We start from the raw sequence: 9,565 nt of genomic DNA on the forward strand, positions 1-9,565 counted from the left end.
ACATGGACAACGCAACGTCTAACAAAGATTAGTCGATACTGGAGGAATTGTTCATTCCTCAAAAGAAAACGATGTCTGACCATCGCGTCATAATCTAAATAAGCGGGAGGCAACTCCATATCACCCTCTCGTGGAGATATACCAAGATAATTAGCAACATGGGTCACATAAATCCCTCCAAATAAATCTCCAGATATACCATTATTATGCAACCTTCGTGCAACTATTGCCCCCAAGTTGTAATCTTTATTACCTAACACAACACTCTTGAGGACACAAAGATCAGGGACACACATGTGACATGCTTCATCTTTACCATTAATGCATCTACCAATGAAGAGAGCAAAATAATGTATAGCAGGAAAGTGAATGCTCCCTATGGTAGCTTTTGCTATATCCCTAGATTCTCCCATTGTGATACTAGCAAGGAAGTCTTTATATTCAGATTTGTGGGGTTCATGAACATTGCCCCACTGCGGGAGTTTGCAAGCAGTAGTAAAATCTTCTAGGTCCATGGTATAAGATTCATCATAAATATCAAACAGGACACTCTAAGAATTACGCGAAGATGTAAATTTAAATCTTCTCACGAATGAATCAGTCAATAGGTAGTACTGAGGACACTTATCTTGTATGAAGTCCTCAAGATCGGCATTACGCACATATGCGTCAAATTCATCCTTGATGCCTGCATTAACCATAAACTCTTCTAATGGCCACTCACAAGCCCGCACTTTGGCTTCCCTTGGTGGTTCATTGTCTTGCTCACGCATAGCACGCCTAGGTCCTCTCTTAGTTGAGGAACCACCTTGGTACATTCTCCTGGACATATTTCTCTCCTCTGAAAAATTTCTGAATTTTTTAGTAACTTCAAAATAAAAGTGAATCAAACTAAACAAGATTGGTAGCAACTACTCCCACAAGTGCCTAGAGCCTATATCATGCATTAGAATTACTTGGGACCTCATAAATTTGGCATGCAAGCTCAAGAACAGGGTCACCTATGCAGCAAAAATTTGCAATGAATAAAGCACTAGAACAAAAACTAATTGGACCAATGGAGGAGTCACATACCAAGCAACAATCTCCCAAAACAGTTTTGTGAATGGAGCTTTGAGCAAGGAGATCGAAAATCGCAGCAAAATGAGCTAGAACTCGTGCTTGAGCTGGATGGGGATTTTTTTGGGAGGAAGATGGAGTGTGTGGGTGCAGGAATAAGTGGAGGGGGCCACCGTGGGCCCACGAGACAGGGGGTGCGACCTGGGGGTGTGGGCACGCCCTCCACTCTCGTGGCGAGGTGCTTGCCCCCCCTGCAGTGTTCTCGGTGCCTAAAATCCTCAAATATTCCATGAAAAATCATACCAAATTTGCAGGGCATTTGGAGCACTTTTATTTTCGGGATATTTTTTTTATTGCATGGATAATTTAGAAAACAGACAGATAATACTATTTTTGCTTTACTTATTTTAAATAACAGAAAGTAAAGAGAGGGTACAGAAGGTTGTGCCTTATAGTTTCATCCATCTCATGATCATCAAAATGAATCCACTAACAAGGTTGATCAAGTCTTGTTAACAAACTCATTCTGACTAACACGGAACCGGAGAAATTTCGAATAACACTAGGTTACCTCAACGTGGATATGAACATCCCCAACAATAAGAATATCATACTTTTTCTTGATAGTAGGAAGAGGAAATTCAAAACCTACAATAATGATAGTTGGAACTTTTCCAATAGAATTGACGCTATGAACTTGAGGTTGGTTCCTCGGAAAGTGTACCGTATGCTCATTACCATTGACATGAAAAGTGACATTGCCTTTGTTGCAATCAATAAGAGCCCCTGCAGTATTCAAAAAGGGTCTACCAAGGATAATCGACATACTATCATCCTCGGGAATATCAAGAATAACAAAGTCCTTTAAGATAGTGACATTTGCAACCACAACAGGCACATCCTCACAAATACCGACGGGTATAGCAGTTGATTTATCAGCCATTTGCAAAGCTATGTCAGTAGGTGTCAACTTATTCAATTCAAGTCCACGATATAAAGAAAGAGGCATAACACTAACACCGGCTCCAAGATCACATAAAGCAGTTTTAACATATTTTCTTTTAATGGAGCATGGTATAGTTGGTACCCATGTGTCTCCAAGTTTCTTTGGTATTCCACCTTTAAATGTATAATTAGCAAGCATGGTGGAAATTTCAGCCTCCGGTATCTTTCTTTTATTTGTAATGATATCCTTCATATATTTGGCATAAGGATTTAATTTAAGCATATCAGTTAAGCGCATATGTAAGAAGATAGGTCTAATCATTTCAGCAAAGCGCTCAAAATCCTCATCATCCTTTGTCTTGGATGGTTTAGGAGGAAAGGGCATGGGTTTCTGAACCCATGGTTCTATTTCTCTACCGTGCTTCCTAGCAACAAAATCTCTTTTATCATAACGTTGATTCTTTGATTGTGGGTTATCAAGATCAACAACAGGTTCAACCTCTACATCATTGTTATTGCTAGGTTGAGCATCAACATGAACATTATCATTAACATTATCACCAGGTTCATGTTCATCACCTGATTGTGTTTCAGCATCAAAAATAGAAATATCATTGGGATTCTCAGGTGTGTCTATAACAGGTTCACTAGAAGCATGCAAAGTCCTATCATTTTTCTTTTTCTTCTTTTTAGAAGAACTAGGTGCCTCTAAATTATTTCTCTGAGAATCTTGCTTGATTCTCTTAGGGTGGCCTTCAGGATACAAAGGTTCCTGAGTCATTCTACCCATTCTAGTAGCCACTCTAACAGCAAAGTCATGTTTATTATTTAATTCATCAAGCAAATCACTTTGAGCTTTAAGTACTTGCTCAGCTTGAGTGGTAATCATAGAAGCATATTTGCTAATGAGTTTAAGTTCACCTTTAACTCTAGCCATATAATCACTCAAGCGTCCAATCTCGAAAGCATTATTCTTTAATTCTCTACCAACATAAGCATTAAAACTTTCTTGTCTAGCCATAAAGTCATCAAATTCATCTAAGCAAGGGCTATGAAATTTAGTAGACGGGATTTCAACTTTATCATATCTATAGAGAGAGTTTACCTTTACTACCTGTGTCGGGTTATCAAGACAATGTGTTTCTTCAATAGGCGGTAAATTAAGACCATGTATTTCTTCAATAGGAGGTAAATTCTTAACATCTTCAGCTTTTATACCTTTTTCTTTCATTGATTTCTTTGCCTCTTGCATATCTTCAGGACTGAGAAATAGAACACCCCTCTTCTTCGGAGTTGGTTTAGGAATAGGCTTAGGAGTTGGCTCAAGAATTGGCTCAGGATGAGTCCAATTATTTTCATTAGTCAACATATTATTCATTAGTAATTAAGCTTGGTCGACTGTTCTTTCCCTAAAAACACAACCAGCACAACTATCCAAGTAGTCCTTGGAAGCATCAGTTAGTCCATTATAAAAGATATCAAGTATTTCATTTTTCTTAAGAGGATGATTACGCAAAGCATTAAGTAATCGGAGAAGCCTCCCCCAAGCTTGTGGGATACTCTCTTTTTCGATTTGCACGAAATTATATATTTCCCGCAAGACAGCTTGTTTCTTATGAGCAGGGAAATATTTAGCAGAGAAGTAATAAATCATATCCTGGGGACTACGCACACAACCAGGATCAAGAGAATTAAACCAAGTTTTAGCATCACCCTTTAATGAGAAAGTAAATATCTTAAGGATATAATAATAGCGAGACTTCTTATCATTAGTAAACAGGATGGCTATATCATTCAACTTGGTAAGATATGCCACAACAGTTTCAGATTCATAGCCATAAAAGGATCAGATTCAACCAAAGTAATTATCTCAGGATCAACAGAGAATTCATAATCCTTATCAGTAGCACAGATAGGTGACGTAGCAAAAGTGGGGTCATGTTTCATTCTAGCATTAAGAGATTGCTGCTTCCATTTTGCCAATAACTTCTTAAGATCATATCTATTATTGGAAGCAAAAATAGCTCTAGCAGCTTCTTCATCCATAACATAACCCTCAGGAACAACAAGCGATTCATAATTAGGGGGAGAACCTTCATCATCACTACCATCAATAATTTCATCTTCAACAGTTTTGTTCTCTCTAACCCTAGCAAGTTGTTCATCAAGAAATTCACCTAATGGCAAAATAGTATCAAGCACAGAAGTAGTTCCATCATAAGTATCATGCATAGCAGAAGTGGCATCATCAATAACATGCGACATATCAGAATTCAAAGCAGTAGCAGGTTTAGGTGTCGCAAGCTTACTCAAAACAGAAGGAGAATCTAGTGCAGAGCTAGATGGTAGTTCCTTACCTCCCCTCGTAGATGAGGGAAAAATCTTAGTTCTTTCGTCTTTCAAGTTCCTCATAGTGACCAGCTGATATAAATCCCAAGTGACTCAAAGAATAGAGCTATGCTCCCTGGCAACGGCGCCCGAAATTAGTCTTGATAACCCATAAGTATAGGGGATCACAACAGATTTCGAGGGTAGAGTATTCAACCCAAATTTATTGATTCAACACAAGGGGAGCCAAAGAATATTCTTAAGAATTAGCAGTTGAGTTGTCAATTCAACCACACCTGGATAACTTAATATCTGCAGCAAAGTATTTAGTAGCAAAGTAGTATGATAGTAATGGTAACAGTGATAAAAGTAACGATAGTAGTTTTGTAATAGTTGTAATAGTAGTAATGGAAAAGTAAATAAGCAAAGCACAATATGTGAAAAGCTCGTAGGCATTGGATCAGTGATGGATAATTATGTCGAATGTGATTCCTCATGTAATAGCTATAACATAGGGTGACACAGAACTAGCTCCAGTTCATCAATGTAATGTAGGCATGTATTCCGAATATAGTCATACGTGCTTATGGAAAAGAACTTGCATGACATATTTTGTCCTACCCTCCCATGGCAGCGGGGTCCTAATAGAAACTAAGGGATATTAAGGCCTCCTTTTAATAGAGAACCGGACCAAAGTATTAGCACTTAGTGAATACATGAACTCCTCAAACTACGGTCATCACCGAGAAGTATCCCAATTATTGTCACTTCGGGGTTGTCAGATCATAACACATAATAGGTGACTATAGACTTGCAAGATAGGATCAAGAACTCACATATATTCATGAAAACATAATAGGTTCAGATCTGAAATCATGGCACTCGGGCCCTAGTGACAAGCATTAAGCATAGCAAAGTCATAGAAACATCAATCTCAGAACATAGTGGATACTCAGGATCAAACCCTAACAAAACTAACTTGATTACATGGTAAATCTCATCCAACCCATCACCGTCCAGCAAGCCTACGATGGAATTACTCACGCACGGCGGTGAGCATCATGAAATTGGTGATGGAGGATGGTTGATGATGACGACGACGAATCCCCCTCTCCGGAGCCCCGAACGGACTCCAGATCAGCCCTCCCGAGAGAGATTAGGGCTTGGCGGCGGCTCCGTATCGTAAAACACCATGAAACTTTCTCTCCGATTGTTTTCTCCGCGAAACGGAATATATAGAGTTGGAGCTGAGGTCGGTGGAGCATCAAGGGGCCCACGAGACAGGGGCGCGCCCAGGGGGAGGGGGCGCGCCCCCACCCTCGTGGACAGGGTGTGGGCCCCCTGGCCTTGATTCTTTCGCTAATATTTTTTATATTTTCCAAAAGCTATCTCCGTGGATTTTCAGGTCATTCCGAGAACTTTTGTTTTCTGCACAATAAATAACACCATGGTAGTTCTGCTGAAAACAGCGTTAGTCCGGGTTAGTTTCATTCAAATCATGCAAATTAGAGTCCAAAACAACGGCAAAAGTGTTTGGAAAAGTAGATACGTTGGAGACGTATCAGCGGCGAAGGACGGCATAACAGGAACAGCTCCGGTGCGGTGGACGGTGGCGAAGTTGGAGCGGTAGCGGTGAGGCGCAGGACGACGTGGTTGAACTGGCTCGGGTACGGACGGCTCGGCCTCGGCTTCAACTACTAGCCGTGGAGGGCGTTGCGGTTGAGGTTGCGGTGGACGACGACATTAGGGTATCGGCTCCGGCGTGATGGAGGAGGGCGGCGGTTGATGGGTGGGACGGGTGGCGGACGGAGGACGCCGGGGTTTCGCGGCTAGTGGAGAGGTAGTTTTTGCACCCACGGAGTAGGAATGGGGAATCGTACGGGTGGGAGGGGGGGGAGGGGGGAGAACTATGTTTCGGTCTGGGATGCGCTTGTTTTTGGCTTTTTTGAAGAGAAGATGGGACGCGCTTGTTTGAAATTTGGGGAAAGTACAAACTTTGCCCCTCTCTTAAATTTCGGACCTACTGCAGGTCGGGGGTAGGATGGTAATCCCAGGTGTCCTAAATAGTGGGCGGGAGCGATTTTGGCCACGCGCATGTGTGCTTAGGCGGCCATTGTGTATGGATGTTTTTCAGAGGCAGTTGCGTGGCGTCTAGATGAGGCTACAAACCTACCCCGGTTTAGACCTTTGGATGTGGGCCGGTAGGTTTCACGGGTCGGAGTTATTAGAAAAGTAATTTCCTTGTACTACCAAACATTGGTCTCATGCGGTTCGGGCGAGTAGAGGCTCTTTTGGCGCTTCGTTCAAAATTTTGAAACACAAGCATTCACATTTAGAGTACTCTTGAACTATGAGGATTGACCAAAATAGACAACGTTATATTTGAACTTGTATGTTTGAAAACCTCATTAAATTATCCGCTTCTTTTTGAAATTTTGACACTTGAAAATCCTATAACTATGATTGCTTTGGAATGGAGGAGCTAAATTTGAATCTATTTTGTACATGACTACATATGCTATTATGTACAAAATTAGAGCAAAGATTGGTGCCCCCATAATTTAGGTATGATTTACAAATCCCATGATATCAAATTCAAATAATTGAATGGACTTCATGTTGAATTCGATTTTTTTAAACCACCTTAAGCTGAATTCAAATGTATCCTAGTTCATAGGTAGCTATTTATAATGTTCATTGTGTAACTTTCGGATGTGTAATGTGCTTTACACACACAATATGAACTATACTCACGTTTATATTCGATTGCTAAAGCGATGCATTTTCTAGAGTTCAAAATTCTAACTATGTGGATCAATTATGTCGAATAATAACATAGACATGCTCAAATTCGATAGAATCTAGATGTCTGATGGATCAATGACCGTTCCTTACGCGAATTGCAAATATCATGATCCCATCCTAATATTTGGATACAATTTATATCTTTAATCAATGTGTACAGCAGTCTTTTACGTGTAGTTTCACTCTCCATCGGTGGTCTCTCACACATGCTCACACACTCTCTCCCGAGGTGTATTTCTCGCACACATGCTCTAGATATAACCCTCCCTCCCTCTTGTAACCATTTACAACTGTTTTCACTAACCTTTATCACAAGCACTCTTCCTCCCGCAAGCATACACACACACAATCCCCATCGACCCTTTCTATATACATAGACCTGCCTACGTGTCTCCTGTACGCACATTATCTTTAGCCCTATCTCTCACGCATTGTCTCACACGTCTCTTCCTAATCGACGAGTATGATTCTAGCAGAGCATTCTGTAGGATGCCCCTTAAAGTTAGCTTGGATGAATAGTAATATCAGAGATAAAGGGGTTACCTTAGTCCGAGAACCTAGGGTTACAAATCCTAGCCGGCTTTGTCAGTGGACACAGAGTCCTTCACAGTTCTGCTATCTTTGTCTTGTACGACTTGTCATCCATGGGTCTCCCTAAATGCGTCACGGGCCGACCAATGTGGCGCAGGATGGAACCGAACGAAGGGCCTCACCTCGACCACCGGACCTCACGCGGTGAGACACCCTCTGCCCCCACGTCTCTTTATCTTCTCACACCCACACATACCAACACAAACACCACACAAAAAAAATTCTCCTGGTGCCTCTATCCCCTCCCCCCTTGCATATACACACTCAAGGGAATCGCTCGCCGTGACGTCATATTCGTCTCTCTCTCTAGACCACTCTCATTTCTCGTGCTATCTCCCCCCGCCCCCCGCTGGCCCTCTATCCATGCCTCTCTCGAATACGTAATACACACACATACCCCTGCCAAATGCATCAACTACACATTCACACATGTTACATCACGTACCCCATTGATCTAAAAAGCCCTTTCTTCACGTTTATTTCGCATACAACATTCCTTTTGAATGAAGTGTGGCCAAAAAATTATTTTAGAATTTCTATATATATACAACATTACAAAGTTATATGGAGGAGTACGAATGCTAATTTACATTGCATGGTTCCCACAATGATATTTATTCCGCACTATGAATTTGTATATTTCTATACTATATACAAAGTTAGTCATAATAAAGTGAAACGAAAAGCATCTCTCTCCATCACATACCCTCCCCCTACGCCCCTTTCACGTATGCACACAAACTATCTCCAGGTCCTCTAAAAGTAAGCCCCCCAGCACATTCACGCATGTTTCATCTTTCTCTCGCGATATATACAATGACGATCATTGTATTTGAAGCGAAAGCACGATACGTACATTGGACTTCAGAATCCACTCATTACGGTCACCATTTACGTTTAGTGGTTATTATACAGTCACGGGCTCACCGTACAACTCTGTATTTGCTCAAGACATGACTAGTTGACCAGTTAAACGCTCCACGTGGCACCTCTAGTGTTGCATCACATTATCTCACTACCATCGTGCCCACCTGTCGGCTTGTATCTGCTCTACATCTACACTCTTATAAAATACACTCTTATAAAAAACAGAGTTGGTGATGATGGTGTGCCTGCCATCCTGCAGTATAGGCCGTCCAATTTATATCTGACAGATAGGAAAGAAACTACGGCAATTTTGCAAAAAGGTACCCACACACCTCTCCACATTTGCAAATAAGGCCTTCCCTCGTTCATCCATTTCTCTAACAAGATAAACTAGTCATACAAATGCATCTTGATGTTACGTGCATCGCACGGGCATCTTGCTAGTAAGAATGAAAACAAACGACAAAAAAATATTGGACGCTGGTTCGAAGTCATGACCGCGGGCACAGCGGACAAGGTGGCCTTGCATTGGTATGCTGAGCCGTCTATTTTAACACACAAGAGCTGGTGTGGTGATTATACACACACGCACGCATGCACACGAACTGCATGCACGCAACACTTACACAAACACATGCACCCATGCACGCACGCAACACTGATGTCTACTACACAACCTTCTTCTTGTAGACGTTGTTGGGCCTGCAAGTGCACAAGTTTGTAGGATAGTAGCAAATTTCCCTCAAGTGGATGACCTAAGGTTTATCAATCCGTAGGAGGCGTAGGATGAAGATGGTCTCTCTCAAACAACCCTGCAACCAAATAACAAAGAGTGTCTTGTGTCCCCAACACACCCAATACAATGGTAAATTGTATAGGTGCACTAGTTCGATGAAGAGATGGTGATACAAGTGCAATATGGATGGTAGATAAAGGTATTTGTAATCTGAAATTATAAAAACAGCAAGGT

Source organism: Triticum aestivum, chromosome 3B (genome assembly GCF_018294505.1).
Source record: "Triticum aestivum cultivar Chinese Spring chromosome 3B, IWGSC CS RefSeq v2.1, whole genome shotgun sequence".
NCBI lineage: Eukaryota > Viridiplantae > Streptophyta > Magnoliopsida > Poales > Poaceae > Triticum > Triticum aestivum.